We start from the raw sequence: 20,585 nt of genomic DNA, 5'->3' as shown, positions 1-20,585 counted from the left end.
TCAGTGGCACAGGAAATATTTTGGGAGGGCATATTCCAAACTGGTTAATTCTGGGGAGGGCAAGTCGGAGATGTCAAGAGGAGGATGCAAGTCCCTTCATACACTTTTATATTGTTTAATGTTATTTCAACAGGTAAAATCTGGTTAATATTAATAATATTATTAATGGTGATTATCGTTTTTGAATACCTAATATTAAGCAGTCATTAAGGGTCAAGCACTATTCTAAACACCTTCCATTCAACAATCCACTTAATCTATGTTGCAATGTTGAGGTAAATAACCTTATCACCCCATTTTACAGGTCAAGAAACTACACAGAAGTAGGTTAGGTAACTGGTCCGAAGTCACAATATTAGCCGAGACAGAGTCTTCATTCAAACCAGAATCCAGAAAAACTGGACACGCATTTTCACTGCACTCCTTTAATAGACTGATGAATGTATAAGAATGTAAAATGAAGCAAATCAGCCATTTAACCGCTGAGTCTCGGTGTTTCCATCTGTAAAATGGGAAAGTAACAAAGTCTACTTCATAGGGTCGATAGTTTATAAAGCACTTAGCACAACAGTAACCATTCAGTAAATGACCATTATTATTGCTGGCATTATTAACCAGCATGGAGCAGGGGAGCATTCAGAAAGTCAACCAATAACCAATTTTTAAAAATTTTAGGTTCAAAAAATAAATGATGTAAAATTCAGAAACAGTGTCTGAAAGTAGGAACTTAAGACCTTGACCAGAATATCATAGCCCTCTGAAATCTGGAGTTAGTAAAAGTGGCTTACTCTTCCCCCTCCCCTGCCCCCACCAAACACTGTGAGAATGGTGTACACAGGGAAGATAAAGCTATTTTGTTCATACAAGGAGTGGAAAAATGACTAAGCAGCATGCTGGGCTTCAGAGCTGAAGAAGCTATGAAGATGTCCTTGTTCATCAGCTGGATCGCTAAACCCTTGCATCAACAAAGGGTCACTGGTTCCCACTTTTGGTTCTGAATCCTCTAGAACCGAAAGTTCTGTCTTCATATCCTATCTTGTTTAAAACCAAAGCCTTAGTTTTTCCATCTATCAAATGGAGAAAATGGTGTTTACTTTTCGTAATAGTAGGAAGTTGAAATGAAGTAATGTATGCAAAGTGGGAGTGTAGCTTCTGGCCCCTGGTTCAACAGATGGTAATTATTAGCATGATCACTGCCATGGTAAGCATCCCCTTTCCTTGGGGAGACAGATTCACACACAAATACACACACGTGTGCGCACACGCACACACTCACACACATATGGCCAGTGCCACAAAGTCAGTGTGAGTCAAGCACTGCAAGGGGGCACGTCATAACACAGGTGTGTGGGAATCATGTTTGAGATCCCCAGAATGAATCCTGTGAGCTGGCAGGGGTTGCCTTCTAAGCTTTGGAAGGTGAAGACCCTGGAGGAGGCTGCAATGGGCAGGATGGCCTTTCAAGACTTGAGAACCACCTATGGTCAAACAACTTGCAATGAGTAGACGGGAGTGTGACAGTGAAGCACAGAAAGTTAAAGAAAGTCATCTGCTATGGCAAATGAGTCTTTATTGGAAACACATGCACACAACTTGTAAGCACTGGATTTTAAAAAGCATGACTAACCTAAAGTAATGTCATGCTGGCTCATCATCTTTAGCTTCCTATACACTAAGAATCACCCATTTAAAACAGCACAGAGAATAAATCTGCTCGGCCCATGCTGCAATTTTCAAACAATTTAAGCATCCAATTAGCAGTGTGAAAGTTAAAAAGTTGAACTAATTTATTTGAAGACACATCTAAATTTATAAAAGCCTGAGTTACAGAAAATTTTAAAAGTGTGCATTGCTTTTGTGTATTTAACACAGCACATATTATACTTTCTTAATTATAAAATTGATAGAACATATATGTATATGTATATATATAATATAGATATATATACACATGCTTAAAGCAGAAACCTATAAATCAAGAGGAAGAAGAAAAATCACTCAAAATTACAATACTCGGAAAACATTACTGTTAAATAACAATTTCTGAGGGTTTTTCTGGTCTGCCTTTTAAAATTTATATATATTATCACATTTGTATGAATCACTGAAACATGTATTTAAATAAAAATGGTTATTCTAAACCCTTTATTCTGTGACCTTTTAAAAACACCTAACAATTTATTGTGAATATTTTTCCATTTCAATAAAATTCTTCGATGTATAACTTTTTCATACAATGTGAGTTTTAATGGCTGCAATAGTTTTCCTCCTTGGGATATGCCATAATCATCATTATTTGGTTTTAGTTGTGTTACTTTGGCACTTTAGTATGGGTTTAGTTCTTCTTTGTTTGAAGGCTGGAGTAGATTAAAATAACTTAAATCATATTCAAATATGGGTTAAGTAGTATGAGTCCACATGACTGCACTAACATTGATTCCATGTTAACGACACCTGGAGATAAAAGTTGGTTTTATGTAACAATTACCATTCTGAACCCTGGTCCCAAGTAAGAACAGGATATAGGTCCCAATTCCAGAGAATGATATAAATGAATAAATGAACTACATTAAACAAGTAAGAAAAAACAATTCTGCTTAGAATCACAAGATCAAACACATTTCAAAGGATTCTCTCCTTAAACTTGTTATCTGTTTTATCTCAATTTATGGTATCATGAGACATACTTTTAAATTAGCTCCTTAAGATTTTAATCTAATTTAATCTGTCCTATAGAAGACTCAGAATACTTCACAGTAATCCAAGTGAGGTAACGCAATGAACTAGAGATGATGCCAATTAAAGCTCTTTAGGTTTAGCACAGTAACATAACCTCTGGTGCCAAAGGTCTGAACACCTAGTAATACCTATGATAAGTAGTCACTCGGGGTTCTATCTCTCTAAAACACACGACCTGGTGATGTGTTTCAACAGGACACCATTGTGAAGTCTGAGTGACTTTTTAGGTGGGGCTTGGTCCTTGGCAACTCTCTCCAAAAGCTCTGCACCCTCCATCTGAGTACTGAAAACCTTTAATGTCATAACTGTTTCTTTTAGGTGTTCTCATTCTCTTATTTCTCTAAAACCAAAGCAAACAAGCAAACTAAAAACTGACCTTGAGCTTTTCTATGGGAAAAAGTTTCATCATGAAGTCCTATTTTCCAACTATACATGGCATAGATTAGTTTCTAAAGCCACTAAAAACATCCCATATAGTAAATTACAGAAATGCAAGCTTCAAAATGGACAATTCTGGATATTTGGCTATATCTAGTTGATCTAAGCATACATTCAGATCATCAAAGTTTTAGTTCCAAAAACGTACAAAAGCTTCTCTATTAAAAAATTTAAAAACAAGACAGGCAGAGCTCGTAGACAAGGATAAGCATTATTTTTGTCTCCTTCTAATCCATAAGCCACAGCTTTTTCAAATTTGCTATCAAATTTTTCCCAGAAACATCTCCATAGTGTTTTGTTTATTTCTTAAGAAGGGTGTCAGAAGAGTCTACAGTCTAAAACATATAAAAGTTTTTTTTTTTTTTTTTTTTTTTTTCAGTGCTGGGGATTGAACCCAGGGCCTTGTGCTTACAAGGCAAGCATGGTACCAACTGAGCTATATCCCCAGTCCATAAAAGGGGTTTTTAATACTAAACTGATAACAATGTATTGAATTAAGTTAGGGGTCATAATTATAGCAAGAGAGGTAAGGTCACCTGAGCCATACAGGTGATCATGAAGTCATAAAAGAAAGCAGAGGGCTTCTGATAGTAATGAGGGCCAGTCCTAGGATCTTTATTTCCCCTCTTACTACCAATACATATATTTTTAATTGTGGTAAAATACACATGACATATGATTTACCGTCCTGGAGCATTTTAAGTGCATGTTTAGCATTATGTGTACTCATATTGTTATGCAACCAATCTCCAGAACTTTTTCATTTTGCAAAACTGAAACTCCGATGTCCATTAAACCACGATTTTTCATTTTTATCTCTATTAGCCCCTGGCAACCACCATTCTACTTTCTGTTTTTATGAATCTGACTACTCTGGATACCACATATATGTGGGACAATACTGAATTTGTCTTTTATTGTGGTTCATTTCACTTAGCAAAAAGTCCTCAAGTTCCATCCATGTTTTGATGCGTCAGAACTTCCTTTTGAAGGCTGAATAATATTACAGGTGTGTGTATTTATAATATTTTGTTTATCTATTTATCCATTGATGGACAAGAGTTGTTTCCACTATGGATTATTGTGTGGACAGTGCTGCTATGAACATGAGTAACATTTATCTCTTTGTAAACTTGCTTTCAATTCTTTTGGAGGTATACATATATGCACACATATATATTATACATATATATTCACATATATATATTATACATACATACATACATATATATATATATATATATATATATATATATATTCACACACACTCAGAAATGGAATTGCTGGATCTAGTCCCAGAATCTTTTAAAGTCATAGTTCTCCCATAAAATGTGGTAAAATATTGCTACCTATGCAATAAAACAGTGAATACCAAAGCCAAGCTGAGGTACTAGAGGGTCAGCCAGGTGGGCTCACACATTCCCTGGAGATTTCACCCACACCTTTCTGCACTCAGGGAGTGTCTTTGCTGTGGTCACCAATCAAGCTTCCCATAGGTGCCTGCCTTACACTTTGCTTCAAATCTGAACAGGGCTCTACTCCTGATCAACTCACAATGATAACAATGGGCTTCAAAGGCTGATTTATAAACAACAAAGTGGGAATAAAGAGGACCTATTTCTTGCTTTGGTAACTACAGGAGTACCCGAAGAATGTTTTACCCAAAGTCCAAAGGGGAAAAAGAAAAAACAAATAAACAACAACAACAACAAAAACACAAATAAAATTGCATTCTGAGGAAGCAGGAGGATTAAAGCAGAATTTTTAAAAACTTTCCATTCACTTGTAAAGCTGTACAACTGGTGACTTTAAAGCAAGCAGTTAACCAAAGGACCTAGAGAGAAGCAACAAGAGTCACACATGAGATTGTTCCAAAGTAGTGTGCAGTCAAGCTGCACCATCTTGCCTGTCACTTTGCCACTGGGCACGAGGACAATGAGGCAATTACATAAGGTGGCATGCCACCTTGGAGCTCCTCAGCAGAAACAAAGGTAATGGCCCTAATCACAAGTGCCGGCTTCCTATATTACTGCTTCCAGGTAACTGGATAAAAGCATAATATAGGCGGTTGACGTTGGGTACACATTTTATTAGTCAAATAAGTATTCTAAAGTGAGAATTTAAAGAATCCATATGTTATTCATCCTGGGAAGTGGTAATACTGAGAAGGTAAAGAATCAGTTTCAACTAACTAGAATTTAAAGAGTAACAGCTCATTTCCACCATGTTGGCTGCCAGACAGGAAGGACTGGTCCAAGTCAATCAAGGCAATCACATTTCCATTTGTTAGGAATTGATCCAGGGACAAACATGAGACAGAGGCCTCTGTGTGGGCAAGTTGGCTACAGAGTTTCAGGAAGCATTTTCTTCCTTGATAAGAGGAGCAGAGGAGTAAGCTCTCTGCTCTGCTTCCTCTTACCTCCCAGCCTCCCCCTGCCATGTCATACACTGCTACGGCTCAAGGGCATGAACTTGTGCTGTAGCTACCATCCTGAAACAAAAGGGGAGACATTGTCAGTACATACAAGTGGCCAGAGTGTAAAAAGAGAGAGAGTATGGGTTTTTGATGACATTAACAAATGGCTGAATTCACATTGGGGCTGCCCATCTCTGCCCTTATAGTTATATACATAATAATGCACTAACTTTAAAGTCATCTTTCATGGAGTATTCTGTAATTTGCAGCTGAAAATTAATCTAAAAATTTTTTTTAACTAAAATTATATTAACTAAACCCTGTTAAGGGCATTATTACCTTTCATTTACAACCACCATCCCTCACCTCCTGCTCAGCAGTGCCCATAGCAACATTCTTATCTTGCTGCCAATTATCACTTTCAGATGGTTATAATTTTGTCTTTGAGACCTGTCCCTCTCTTTCCATTACTGGTCATGTTGTTCCTAACAACACTGACTCTCAAACTCTCATATTCTTCAGGTACTAAGGTTCATCTTCTCTACCCCACACCCACCACCATCCTGAAAGTCTGCAAACATACTTAGGATGCCCCAGCTTATATTTCAGCTTTGGAGAATCTTTGACTTCTTTAAACTAATTTCACTTTTGCCACCTACCTAATACTCATATAAACAGCAACTTCATTTTACAAATGGAATGCTAGTGTATACAACTTTCTAAATGCCTTTCCAAACCACAAAGTATACTGAATTCATTTGTGCATAGATCTATCTGCGACAGAGATGTATTGCTATTTGCAATAGAGATCTATTACTCATGCTTATGTACTACTGGATTTTTATTTATATACTATTTTTAGCCAAAGGTTTTAAGCACTTCTTAAATTACCTATTAATTTTAAATGCCATTTTATCATGTTCTAAATTACCTGAGTTTGTTTCTGGACATGTATTCTTCTGCCTCTGTTTGATTCTCTTAAGAGCACTTGTTTTTATTATTAAACATTCAGAATATACTTTAATGTTTAAGCAGGGCGAGTTTCCTCTTTTCATGCCTTATAAAACATTTCAGGATATTCTTATGTGTTTTTGCTCTGAACTGAATTTAAGGTTATTTTATTGAATTCCCATGCTCTTCAAAAAAAATGCCTTTGGTATTTTTGCAGAGTTTTAAAAATTAGTAGATACTTAGGGGAGAACAAATATGTTCATAATATTGAGTCTTTCCTCTTCAGAACATGGTGTGGTTCTTCAATTGTTCAGGGCTTCTTCTGGGTCCCTCAGGAAAGTCGTGTGATATTTTCCATACAATTCCTACACCTTGGAGGCCCCACTACCACAGTCCTAGTCCTTATCCTTTTTCATGTTACTGTACTGATTATTTCTCTGTCAATCTCATTCCTCTGATCCATCTTTCATTCTTCAGCTAGCCTGCTCTTTTTTAATGTGCTCACCTGATCCCATCAAATCAGGTTCTCCTGCTCAAACCCCTCAGATAAGACCCATCTACCACCCCATCTACCTCCTGGCCCACTTCCTGGCACTTAGTAGACTTCCTCCATTCTTCACTCCCTCATTGCCCAATGGCCCTGTCTTTGGAGAGTGAGTTCTACTTCAACCACTATTTCTCTAGTTCTACTGGCCTCCAGCACATTGTACTAATGAGTATCAATAAATATTCAATGTTCTGTCATAGAAAAGTGAGACCCAAACTAAATGGGAAATGGCCATGGCGTTTATAAAGGCTGTTACCTTAAAAAGAACTCACCAACTCCTCCCTTGGAAAAATACTAGTGGGCAATAAAACCTATAAGGTTTGGGGGTATCTTATTTCTAAAAGAATGACCCAAAGGCCTTAACACATGTAAGAAGATGTTTTAATGGCTAACAAGAACACTGCAGCTTAGAATAAAAAGAGTGAAAGATCTTTCTTTTCTAATTTATCCTCTCTTTTAGAAGCAACTTACCCAGTGTCAAGAGACATGCATTTAGCACACTGTAGCACCCTCGGTAGGGGTGTGACTACAAGAAGTCCCATAGTCTCTCACCCCTGGGAGCAGCATTCTAGGGATCACTTTGCCTGTGGCTTCACTTGAATGCATAACTGGACTTTTTGCTCACTCTTCTAATAAAACTTAAGTTTCATATCATCACAGCAGTATTTCACAAAGTATGATCTTTTATTCCAGTGTTACTGACCAAGTTCCATTTCATCTTGGCTCCTTACCAACTAACGAAGCAAGTCTCAACCTTTCTGAGCCTCAGTTTTTATTTACAAACATCAGGATAAATTTTGCCCTGCTCTGACATGAAATTATGAAGGCAAACGATACATTTGATTATTTTATACCATATATTTGATTTGTTTTTAAACTGTCAAGAGATTTTCTGTGAGACTGTAAATTCCTGTAGCAACAGAAATGTAGTCTTTATATCCTCCTTGAAATCTAGCAAGACTCTTTATACAAAACAAAAACAAAAACCTGTTGGTTTTACTTGATAGACATTAAAATGAAGTATAATGACTTTAGCTCTTAGCTCTGTGTATAGGGGTCATAGCACTTCTCACATAACTGATTGGAGTTTTTTTTTTTTTTTGGTAGAAGAGATTGAACCCCAGGGCATTTAACCACTGAGCCACATCCCTAGCCCTTTTATGTTATATTTTGAGACAGTGTCTTGATAAGATGTTCAGGGCCTCACTAAGTTGCTGAGGCTGGTTTTGAACTTATGATCCTACTGCCTCAGTCTCCCGAGTCACTGGGAATTATAGGCAAGCTGCACTGCACGTGGCACCAAGTTTTTCTTCAGGAAAAAGGCCATGATCTTGCATTATGGTTCACTGGTTATTCACTAAAAATTTACTGAATGCTTGCCATGATTCTTTTCATGAAAAGAAGTACAAAAACGTTCCTCTCAGAAATGTATAACCTAGGGGATTGAGGAGGAAGAGGAAGGGACAGGCAAAGGAAAGAACAGTGGAATGAATCTGATCAAATTTTCCCACGTGCATGCATGGATGTGGCAGTGGGTCCTGGCACTGGGTGTATCTAAGGACACTAATTAAAAAAAAAAAAAAAAAAAAAGTAAACTGTAAATGTACTGAAGAGGGACTGGTGGAGTGAAGGGAGGGAAGCTGGGTGTGGTGTGGGGAGGAAGGGCTGGGGACTGAATGGGAGCGGGTTGGGTTCCATGCTTTTGTGATTAATTATGCCAAGGTGTATCCTGGTGTTGTACCATAACTAAAGAGAATAAATGTATAACTGGCATGAGATGTAAATTTCCATTTTTGAGGGCAGGACAATTAAAAGAAAAAAAAATCACTGGATTAGGAAAAAGATTTGGTTATGAATTGGTGTTTACTAATTATAATCTAAGGTAGGTAGGTCCCTTGCTACCTTTGTGGGCCTTGGATTCCAGGCTTATAAAATGGAAATAACACCCCCCCCAAAAAAAAAGAGAGATGTTAGATGATAAGATAAAATATTAGCATAGATTCATATACAATTATATGTATTATGGTTACATATAATATTAAGTAGGATATTATATACTTTAGCACTTTATGTATTATAAAGTACACACATAATAATCTGCTATCATCTAATTCAAAAGAACTAAGAAGTCTCTCACCTATAAGGCACGTGTTAGCTGATGTTACCGCACAGAAGCACCTGAAGACAGTCCCAAGGAGCTCCTATCTTAAAGGGAAAGGAGACATAATTGCGTCCCTCCACTCTTCAAATCGGTACGTAACTAGGATCACAAATGCCACAGGTTCTACAGGTACTGAGTAAGTATGGAGGAAGAAGGAGCATCTAAGCCAATCAGGAAGAAAGCTAGTGTTAGTTTGCCATCGAGACAACACCAACAGAAGCTTGGGGGACGGGTGCTTAGCTTAGAGCCCAGCCACAGCCCCAGCAGGCGAGATCCCGGAGAGGGCACCCTGCTAAATGGCATCACGCTGCAAAGGGCTTTATTGTAGGGCATGTATAGGGACGTAATAGTATCTTATACAGTCCTTGGGTAAGTAATATCCAGGAGTGGCATGTTATTATAGATATTTTAGCACACGGAATGGATGGGAGGTGGTATAAGGCAGCTATTATTTTGCTCTGGACATAACGTAGTATGGGTGCAAACTAGAATATTTGAAAAACAAAGAAAAGGGAAAGATCATCAGGAGACAAATGCAATAGGTTAATGTTTATCGTCATGGGTCAGCTATGATGGGCTATCTTTTAAAGGAAATGCTGTATCTCCATGTCTCACAGTGGGTGACATTGGGCTTGTTACTTAGCTTCCCTTCCTCCAGTATCTAGCCTTAATTTGCTCATCTGTGAAGTGGGGGCAACACTATCTTGTACGGTGGATGTGAGGACTAAAAACAATGAGTGTACCTCCAGTGGGTAATGGGTTCAGAACTGGTGCCACTAACTCAAGAAGAGGCTCTGCTACCCACCAGTCATGGCATCTAACAACACTCCAAGTTCAGATTCACCTAGTTCTTTGGTTAGAACAGGACACCATCCCATCTTCCCTAACTCTTATTAAGATCAACAAACCAAGTTCACAACAAACTCCTACTGAAGGGCACAATCTTTAAATACTTAGTATTTTAATTATATCAAGTATTATGTATTGCCTATTCTTAATTTTGAAAGTCTAAAAGATTGCTACCATTTTAGGTCTGGAAGGATCACTAGAAATCCTCTGTTGTTATCGAAAGCATTGTATGCTCTCTTTTTTAAAATAACCAACTTTCTACAGTAGTTTTAACTTTTTAAAAAATATGTTTTTGGTTGTCAATGAACCTTTATTTTATTTATTTATATGTAGTGCTGAGAATTGAACCCAATACCTCACACATATCAGGCAAGTGCACCACCACTGAGCTACAACCCCAGCCCACATTAACTTTTTCTTTTTTTTAACCTATTATCTAGAAAGACTTTTCTGTGGGGTCTTCCAACTTTGGAGGTTCCCTCAAACTGTCCTTCAAGTGCTTTTATAGAATAATAACTATATACTATAAGAATGTAATATAAAATTTTACTTAATTGACATATATTCAGAAGCTACTACTGAATAGGAAAAGTTACTAATGACCTTTTTTACGTAATTAACTCTGGCTGCTTTCCCAGATTAACAAATAAGAACTAGAATTTGTGACACTATTTCCTTATGTTATCCATTAATGCCGAACTGTGTGCATTCCAATGCAGCGGCGGGGGGTGAGGGGGAGTAAAGGAGGGCTGTGAGAAGAACACTTAGCTTCATTTGGTCAAAAAATGGTCTTTACAAGGGTTTTTATTATGGGTCATAAAACACTGCTTACCACAATGTACCTCTTCCTTGAAAAAGAAAAGAAATCCTCGCAGTGGTGAGAAGCTGAAAACAACACACTGAGAGTCCTCGTGCCTTCCTCCCATAAACACATCTGTGCATATTATCTGTTTTGGGTAGAGCTGCATGCACAGCTGTTTATGGGGACTCTGAAGAGGCGGCACTTGAACACTTTTTATTTCATGTTGTTGCAAGGCCTGAATGTTGAAGCTGAAGCCTGCTGGGACAGAGGCAGCACACGCATCTCCACGGAGAAGAGGACCATATGCTTCTCACTAATAACTTCTTCAGTCTACAGGAAGAGGCTCTGGGTGGTCACATCAAGTCAGGAAAGGCATGGAGGCCAAGGAAAAGGGGATCTTTAGGCCAAATGGAACTGACGCGCTAACCACAGAGCCAAAAATGAGACCGGGGTTAACAATCTGATGACAATTTTTTCTTCTTTTTCCACATTTTTACATTGGTGCATTATAGTTGTACGCAGTGATGGAATTTATTACATATTCACACATACACACAATATCACAATGTATTTTATAAAGAAGAATTTATCAGGTTAATACCAGCATCACAATAGGAATCCTGGGGGAGTATTGGGCATTGCTGTGGCTAGGAAAATCTTAGTGTTAAGGGGTACAGGACCCAGGTACAGACACATGCATGCATGCATGCACTGGGTATACTGAGGCTTTAGGACACCCTTCCCTAAGATGCAGGGCTCTGTAACTTCTTGAACTGATTGTTCTCATAAATATGCCCCTCATACCTTCAAATCTGTTCCTGCCAACCTAAAGCTCCCAGTTAGTTTTTTGGGTCTTTCTCTTTCTGGGCATCAAAGTCATCTTCAGCTTCTCCCTACCCTGGTCCTCCAAGGCCTCACCTCAGAAGCCTCATGTCCATTCTACTCCTACAATCAAGGTTGCCAGGGACTCTACCCTGCCACCACCACCACCATGAAAACGGAAGTGGTCACGCATCATGGTCCGATTTCATCTGGGCTTTTAAAGTACTGCCTTCTCTGGAACTATCCTAAGCTCCTGTTATAGTTTGGATGTGAGGTCCCCCACAAGCTCATGTGTGAGACAATACAAGAAGGTTCAGAGGAGAAATAATTGGGTTATGAGCCTTAAACCAATGGTGAATTAATTCTCTGATGGGATTAACTGAATGCTAACTGAAGGCAGGCAAGGTGTGGATGGAGGAGGTGGGACATTGGGGGATGTGCCTTTAGAATACATATTTTATATATGGTACTTTCTGATCATCATGTGAGCTGCTTCCCTCCATCATACTCTTCTGCCATGATGTTCAGCTTCACCTCGAGCCCCAAGGAATGGAACCAGCTGTCTATGGAATGAGACCTCAAGTAACCTTTTCCTCCGCTAAAGTTGATTCTTGTCAGGTCTTTTACTCATAGTAGTGATAAAGCTGACTAAAACAGCTCCCTTTCCTGTTGTCCATGATGACTATCACAAACATTCACTTTATTTGTGTTTCCTTTGTCACTCTGCTTCTCAAAAGTATCTTAAGTTCTAAATTCTACCTTCACCCTCATCATTCATCATCCATGGCTTTAACATTAATGTTAGTCATATTTTAAGATATCCCAACTCATAATAGCAGCTGGGACTGTTCCCAAGCTCCAGATGTGCAAACGGGTGAGGATGTGCTTCCTGCCATGTTTTCCAGTAGTGATAATCTCAATCTGCCCAAAAAAGCCACATAATTTTTTTCACCCATATCAAAGCCTGTTCTTCAGTGTGTATTTATCTTGTATAACAGTACCACCATCCACCCAAATGATCGATTCAGAAAACTGACAAGACATTTTAGGTTCCTTCTCTCTTCCCAACCACATAATTAATCTGTCACCAAGTCCTGGTCATTACAATTCCCAAATAAAGGCAATATGCCTTCTCTCCCATCTCCACAGCCTGGATCAAACTGCCAGCATCTCTTGCCTGGATTACTGCAATAGTGTTCTAATACAGTTAGCTCCTGTCTTTAGATTTATGTCTCTTTAATCTGTGTTTAATCTTTTTTCCAGAGTGATGACTAAGTGGTATTTTTTAAATGTAAAGCTGAATCATACAAAAGTCCCCTCTGCTCACTCTGAGACAAAGGTAAAACTTACATCGCTACCTATGGCACTTTACTGTCTCCTCTCTAAGTACCTCTAGTTTCATTTTCAGCAATTCCCCCACCCCTCTTACTATGTCTAATCGCTAATGATGTTGAACATTTTGTCATATATTTGTTGGCCATTTGTATTTATTCTTTTGAGAAATGTCTGTTTAGTTTATTTGCCCATTTATTAATTAGGGGTTGTTTTTGGTGGTAAATTTTTTGAGTTCTTTATATATTCTGAATGTTATTCCTCAAAAGATAATTTTAACATGCAAACAAAATAAACTGACAGAGAAAAGAGTATGATTAAGAGGGACACAAGAATACCCTGATTCTAATATGATAAAAGAAACATACATTTACATATGTGTAGCTGCGTCTGTATCACAGTAGCCACATCAAATATAGGACACAATTAAAATCTGAATTTAAACGGCAGATACTTTTAATATTTAAGTGTGTCCCATGCAATATGTAGGACATATTTGTGTAAAAATTATTTTTTATCTGAAATTTAAATTTAACTGAATATCTCATTATGTATACTAAATTTGGTAATCCTAGTCTGAATACATATAAAAGTGTTTGGATATACACATATACACATCTGTAATACACACACATATACATACATACATATATACACGTATACACATACAGTTAAAGGTAGTTACTTCTAGGTATATGGGTGAAATGGAGGAACAAAAAAGATTTTTGCTTTTTTAATGTCAAGTGCTAAAAGTGGTGGAATTATGGGTAATTTTAACTTTTTTGCCTGTTCTTTTAAATTTTCCAGTTAAAATTATATGTGTATATATAAGTTCCTTTTTTCAACCAGGATTTTTAACTTTGTAGCCAGCAATTTTTTTAAAGTATAAAATTTGACAGGTTTCTGATGAAGTTTGTGAAATAAGAAAAGTCCTTCAAAGACTATTTAAAATATTATTCCACAGAGACAGAAAGCTTTAGAGTTTTCTAAGAAATGACACATCATTTTCTAAGTTATGTTAAATAATATCGTTTTATGTCCTTGGCAGAATATAGCTATTTAAGAATAGTAAGTACAATTTATTCAGGTTGTTTTTTCTTTCTTAACCACTACATAGATCCCAGGGAAGAACAGTTCCTCTATAAGTTTATTTTTTCCTAACTTATTTTTAAATTTACAAATGAAAATTGTATATATTATTATGCACAAAATGATGTTTAAAATGTATACATGCTAAATCAATCTAATGTATGTATTATCTTTTTTTTGTGGTGAACACATTTAAAAACTATTTTTGGCAATTTGAAAGAATACAAAATGTTTATTTTTTAATATTGAAAGTATAATATCAAGAACAATCTCAGAGGTGATTTTGAAAAATAAATAAAACAATTCATTTTAGAGAACAGATAATACTACAAATATGATTGGGTCGTTTTTGAGACTCTTATTTAATTCTTTCAAATATTTAGGAATGAAAGCAAAATCAACAGTGCCCTTTCAGAACAACCCTGAACTTTCTTTAGGCTGAGAGTAAAAAGTATGAGCATTCACAAGCAAAATAATCAATGTAAAAACCCTAAGCGTTCCCTCTCACAACAGATTGAACTTTGTTGTTGAAATGAACACCACTATTATATATAGCTCTAATGCACTAATAAACACATTATAGCCAAGATTGAACTTTTATCTTTCCTTGAATACTTCAAACCCTGCTTCTTTCCTTTTTGTTGGAATCAGCATGAAGTCTTTTCAAATGGGTTTTGAAGCTTTTTTATCTTGTCTTTGCGGCTGTGATCAAGTGACATTTTAGCTCAGCTTTGGGATCATCTCAGATGGTCAGACATGATGCTTGCTGATTTGCCCAGAGGTACCAGGTCTGCAAATGTCTGCTTGTTTCCCTTTCCTCCTTCCCTCCCCTCTCTTTCAGTCTTTCTTTTTCTCTCTTCCTTCCTTCCCCCTCAACACATGCATAAATGCTCTCTGCAATCATTCACAAAGGGCACAAATGGATAAGGCAGAAGAATTGTTTTTTTCTCTAAAGTTATAAATTCTTTTTGCCCCCCTCTTTTGGAATTATCAGTACTTTTTTTTTTGGTAGACAAAATATACACTGGAAATTGTTTTTTAGCTATGAGGTACTTTGCTATCCCCTCATCTATATATTTAGTTTGAAGTTAAAAATATTGTACTGGAGAATTAAAGTGTAGTAGTATGGGATGCTTGAATTCCATACTGTTAATTACCAAAATAGGCTAAAAAGGCATTAGGGAACTCTTTTGCCTCCAGACATTATTAAAGTGTTCCAGTGATGTAAAAACCATCGGTTTGCAGCTCTACCTGGGTGAAGAGGGAAAAGTTCCATTTAAATTCCTATGTATTAGAAGATTTTCACACTGTATATATCTGATAAAGGACTTACACCCAGAATATATAGAGTAAAAGACAATACCCAAAGTATAAAAATGGTTAAAAGATATGAACACCTTAAAAAAGAGAAAATCCAAATGCCCAATAGTTTATAAAAAGGTGTTTAACCTTATTACTCATTGGGGAGCTGAAAATGAAAAGCACAGGATACCAACACAATGGTTTAAGTTGACAAGACCAAGTGCTGAGGAGGATGTGGAGAAATTAGCCTTTCATCCACCAGTGGTGAAATACAATATTAAAGATACGACACTGGGTATCACTGCCAGCCCCTATCAATTCTCAAATTTTCTGAAACACAAAAATTCAAAAGTTAATTATGAGCAAGATTAAAAAAGTATATGGTCTTCCCTTCACCCTTAAGATGATGCAGTGATTCAGGGTATTTAGTGTTCTCTTAACTTTTCTGCTGGGTTAGTGTTCTTTACTTTCCTGCTGGGTGACCTTGGATATTTTTGTGTATTTTCTTTATTTTTTCTTATTAATTGACAAATGATTATAAATAAATTTGTGTATACATATACATATTTATACATATATATTTTGGTGGGGTTACAATGTAATGTTTTGGTAAATGCATATACTGTGGTATGATTAAGTCTTAGCTAAATAATGTAACCATTTTATTAATGCTAAAATAGCTTCTATTTTAAGATTTAGTATTATTTTAATGTAGCACTAAGAAAAAAAAAAAAGATTGTCAATTAAGCCATAATGTGATACTTTTTTTTTCCTTTAAAAGTTTTAGTCATATATATTAAAAGGGCTCTTGCAGACTTCTTTAGATTTGGATTTTTATCTCTATCATACTTGAACATTTATAAAAATTAAAATTTAAGTGAAATAATTTGATTAAAACATTCCAAAAAATTTCTTTACCCTCAAGAATTCGGTGGTCTTACATTCCTTTTCTATTCAGAGCTGTTGTTCCTGTGTCCTACACAATTTTGTCTTCTGTACTATCAGTGGCATTGATGATTAGGCAACAGAGTTCCACTTTTATACCCAGGATTTTCAAACAGGCCATGGACTAATTCTGCAAGTTCCCAGGCATGCGTGCATGCTATGGAAACTGTCATGTCTGGTGCCTTGGGACAGTGCCCACAGGCCTTATATTAATTTAAAAAAGGGCATCTGAAAACTGATAAAATATGGTCCTTCAATTTTCTGAACCAGTTTCCTTTTTAATAAAACAATATTTATCATTATAAGACATGACACAGATTAAAGTATATAATTTCGAGGGTAAAGTGTAAGACTTTGAGAATACCACCAAAAAATACTAATACATAGCTCCACTGTTTCCTACAGCTGACAGTCTGTTATTTTCTCTCTTTGGGCTGAAATCTACTTTAACCTACAGCTTACTTAACCATTCACAGCTTCAGTAACAGGATATATGGCAAAAGAAAATGCTGGGCATCCTAAATTAAAGGATCTTTTTCAATAAAAATCTTTTAAGGTCATAATATTTTTTAATCTACTACTTTAGCAAATGCTATCTGACATGAAAATGAAACTAGAACCTAGTCTCACTGAAGCAAAGCTAACTTCTAGTGCTTATTACATCTTTTTAATATACACTGATCTTATTTTTGATTATATAAAGGATATCAAAATATATTTGTTATGAAAAATTATAAAACTTAAACAGTTGAAGTTTTACTTTACTACTTACTAGAATTACCAGATAAAATTTTCAGTAAAATTTGAATTTCAGATAAACAATGCATAATATTTTTTATCATAAGTATGTTCCAAATATTGGATGGAACATACACTAAAAATTTGTCTTCCTGAAATTTAAATTAACTGGGAACTCTACATTTTTATTTGCTCAATTTGGCAAATTTATTACCCACCCTTCTTTTAGTATCCTCTAAAGAGGTAGGCCCTTATACGAGTTTGTGGTATTTTCTTGTGGAATTGGTTCTATGAATTATATGAGATATACATGTACTTCAGATAAATGAAACCAGGCCATACTCACAGTTCTAAAAGTGGTCCTCTTTTTCCACTTAACACTGTGTCTTAAAGGGAATTCCTTACGGATCTGTCGGTCTTTTTAGTTGTCACAAAATTTTCTATGCAGGGTCACAGTCTATTCAGTTGGTCCCCCAACTGATGAACACTTAGGTTATTTCCCTTTTTTTCATCATAATTAGTGCTATAGTTATTCATGACACCTTTTGCATTTGTTCCCAGGATTTCTCTGAGAAGTGAAAATATCTGATTAAGAATACATCCATTTTTAGTTTTAATAGGTACTGTCAATTTACCTCCAAAATGCTGTATCAATTTATATTTCCATCAGCAAAATATGAGATTATTCATTTCTTACTAGTGTCACTAATACCTGACATTATCAGGCTTTTAAAACTTATTTATTAATTTTGCTTGCCTTAATTTGATGGAAGAAATATTTTACTATTATTTTACTTTTCCTTTCTTTGCCAAGTTTGGGCATCGTTTCCTAGTTATTAATCAGTTATTTTTTCTATAGTCACAACCCCATTCTTTTATTAACCCAAGACTAATATAGATTTTGCTGCATTATATTTTGTAGAATCTATCTTTTGTTTATTTAAAAGAAACACAGAACATTTTTTCATTTCCAGGATTTGGCACCTCTCCCATATCCCCTGATTCCTTGAACATTGGGGCTCAGCAGTTGCAACCACAAACTTTCAGTGGTGCTGTCAGATATAATTTCCTATTCCTGGTCTCAAAGTGATGAATCCCATTTCTACCTACTCTCCAACTACTGCCACCTCTCCTTTACTCTGGACAGGAGTAACCAGGTCCTGTCAAGTCCTTCACAATTCCTCACTTCTTTCCATCTGCCACCACTGCCACCTTTTCTGGTATAGATCAACAACTGGGCCAGTCTCTTTTGACTGATCTCTTGTTGTCCTCTCTCCCAAATGAGCACAGCACTACCAGATTAAAATCATTTTAAATCCCCAACTAGAATAAGTTACGTTCCATGCTTGTATCATTATATCAAAATGGATTCTGCTGTGATGAATAACTAAAAAGAACCAATAAATACAAAAAAAAATAAGTAAATAAGTAGATAGATAAATAAAACCCCACAGGATTACTGTCAGACATTATTTCCCAGTTCCTACTCCGTCAAGCCCATTTCTCTCCTGCTTAACTAGCTTCTTTTCCTCATCTCTCTGAATGTGCTCAGTAGAAAGCTGTCTTTCCTCAAGAGGAAACTGGCAAAACTTGAGCAAGGCTTCTAAATTCTGGCTTCTGCTGGCTTGTATCACTCATGCCTCAGAGTGACATTTCTGAAGTCCTACACACTTGCCACTTTCTTCATGAAGCCAGTCTTTGTTTCCCTTCTTCATCTGCAACACTCACATGGTGTTTGTCAAACATTGTCTTATGTGGTCATAAGTTCTCTGTACATCTTATTTTCCCTTTCTAGATTTTAAATTATCTATAAGCTGTGCTTATGTGGTATGTTCCTTTTATTTAGCATAGTAGTTTGAGATTCTGCTGCATAAGTACTTAACAAATAAGTTAGATATAAAACTAGAATATTTATTTGTCAGATAGACTTCTTTGTCCCCGTTTAAAACATGCCAATAAAAATTGATGAATTTTAAATCCATTAAATATTAGAATATTTTAAAAGTTAGCATTTCAGTTTGGTCAGCTGCCATCCAGAAAACATGATGACAAAGATTTGAGGGAAAAATGCATAAATGTTAAATACACTATATTATTCCATGGGTTTTCGCTTTTTAAGTGTTCCAATTTGGAATGGAAAATTCTTTTCTTTTTAAAATTTATTTTTATTGTACACAAATGGGATACATACTGTTTCTCTGTTTGTACATGAAGTAAAGGCACACCATTTGTGTAGTCATACTTTTACAAAGGATAATAGTGTTTGATTCATTCTGTTATTTTTCACTTCCCCTCATCCCTCCCACCCCTCTTTTCCCTCTACACAGTTCCTCTTTCCTCCATTCTTACCTCCTTCCCACCCCCCACTATGTGTCATCATCCACTGAACAGGGAGATCAATCGTCCTTTGGATTTTTGAGATTGGCTTACCTCACTTAGCATGATATTCTCCAATTTCATCCATTTGCCTGCAAATGCCATAATTTTATTGTTCTTTATGGCTGAGTAATAGTCCATTGTATACATATACCACAGTTTCTTTATCCATTCATCAATTGAAGGGCATCTAGGTTGGTTCCACAATCTGGCTATTGTGAATTGAGCAGCTATGAATATTGATGTGGCTGCATCTCTGTAGTATGCTAATTTTAAGTTTTTTGGGTAGAGGCCAAGGAGTGGGATAGCTGGGTCAAATGGTGGTTCTGGGATGGAAAATTCTTAAAATCAGCTCCCTAAACTTATGATGGCATAGTGTGCATTCTATACCCAGAAATCCTACAAGTAAAAGTTGATGGACATGACTTTCCAGAGAATCTGGAGATTAAGTTCCTCAGGCAAATGTTATATTATCAGCAAGAAATTTATGGAAGGAAATGCAAACAGTCCCCTTATGGTCAACAAAGGCTCAAACCAGAGGGAAGAAAGGCCTACAGGGATACTAAATAGGCCAAGTTGCCTTAATGGGCGATTAAGTCCTCTGTGCAACATTTACCTATTATTACTTTTAGCAATGCCAATAAGCCACTATCATCACCAGTGAGACCTCTGTAGTACTGTGACTTACGGGGTCTTTACATATGAAATTACATGGAATAACTAAAAAATACACAGGTTCTTCCATTATATCATTAGAACGCTGGACTGCATACAAAATACTTTACATATTTTAACTCATTTGGTTTGCACACTTTCATCTTGTTTTACAGGTAAGGAAACTGACACTCACAGACGTGAAGTGTCTTGCTCAGGCTAATAACCACGCTTCTGGTTGCCAGGGATGCTAGTCCCGCCAAATCAATAAAATGAAATAAACAGACAGTGACTCCTGGGCCTTGGATCTTTTTAGATAATGTACTACTTCCACAAATCTAGTAGAGGTATTGCTTCCTGGGGATCCATAGAAGGCAACACTATAACTACTATATCCCATCACCCATTCCCCATCCAGACCTAA

At 36.4% G+C, this 20,585-nt stretch overlaps 1 protein-coding gene across 3 annotated transcripts in view; it reads right to left on the bottom strand.

Annotated features, from left to right (window-relative positions):
• Positions 1 to 20,585, bottom strand: part of Cdk6 (cyclin dependent kinase 6) — a 211,477-nt gene that overhangs the window by 104,817 nt on the left and 86,075 nt on the right. The window lies entirely within an intron of this gene.

This window comes from Sciurus carolinensis, chromosome 8 (genome assembly GCF_902686445.1).
Source record: "Sciurus carolinensis chromosome 8, mSciCar1.2, whole genome shotgun sequence".
Classification (NCBI taxonomy): Eukaryota; Metazoa; Chordata; class Mammalia; order Rodentia; family Sciuridae; genus Sciurus; species Sciurus carolinensis.
The sequence above is the reverse complement of the archived record's forward strand: the minus strand, read 5'-3'. Positions and strand labels throughout refer to the sequence as shown.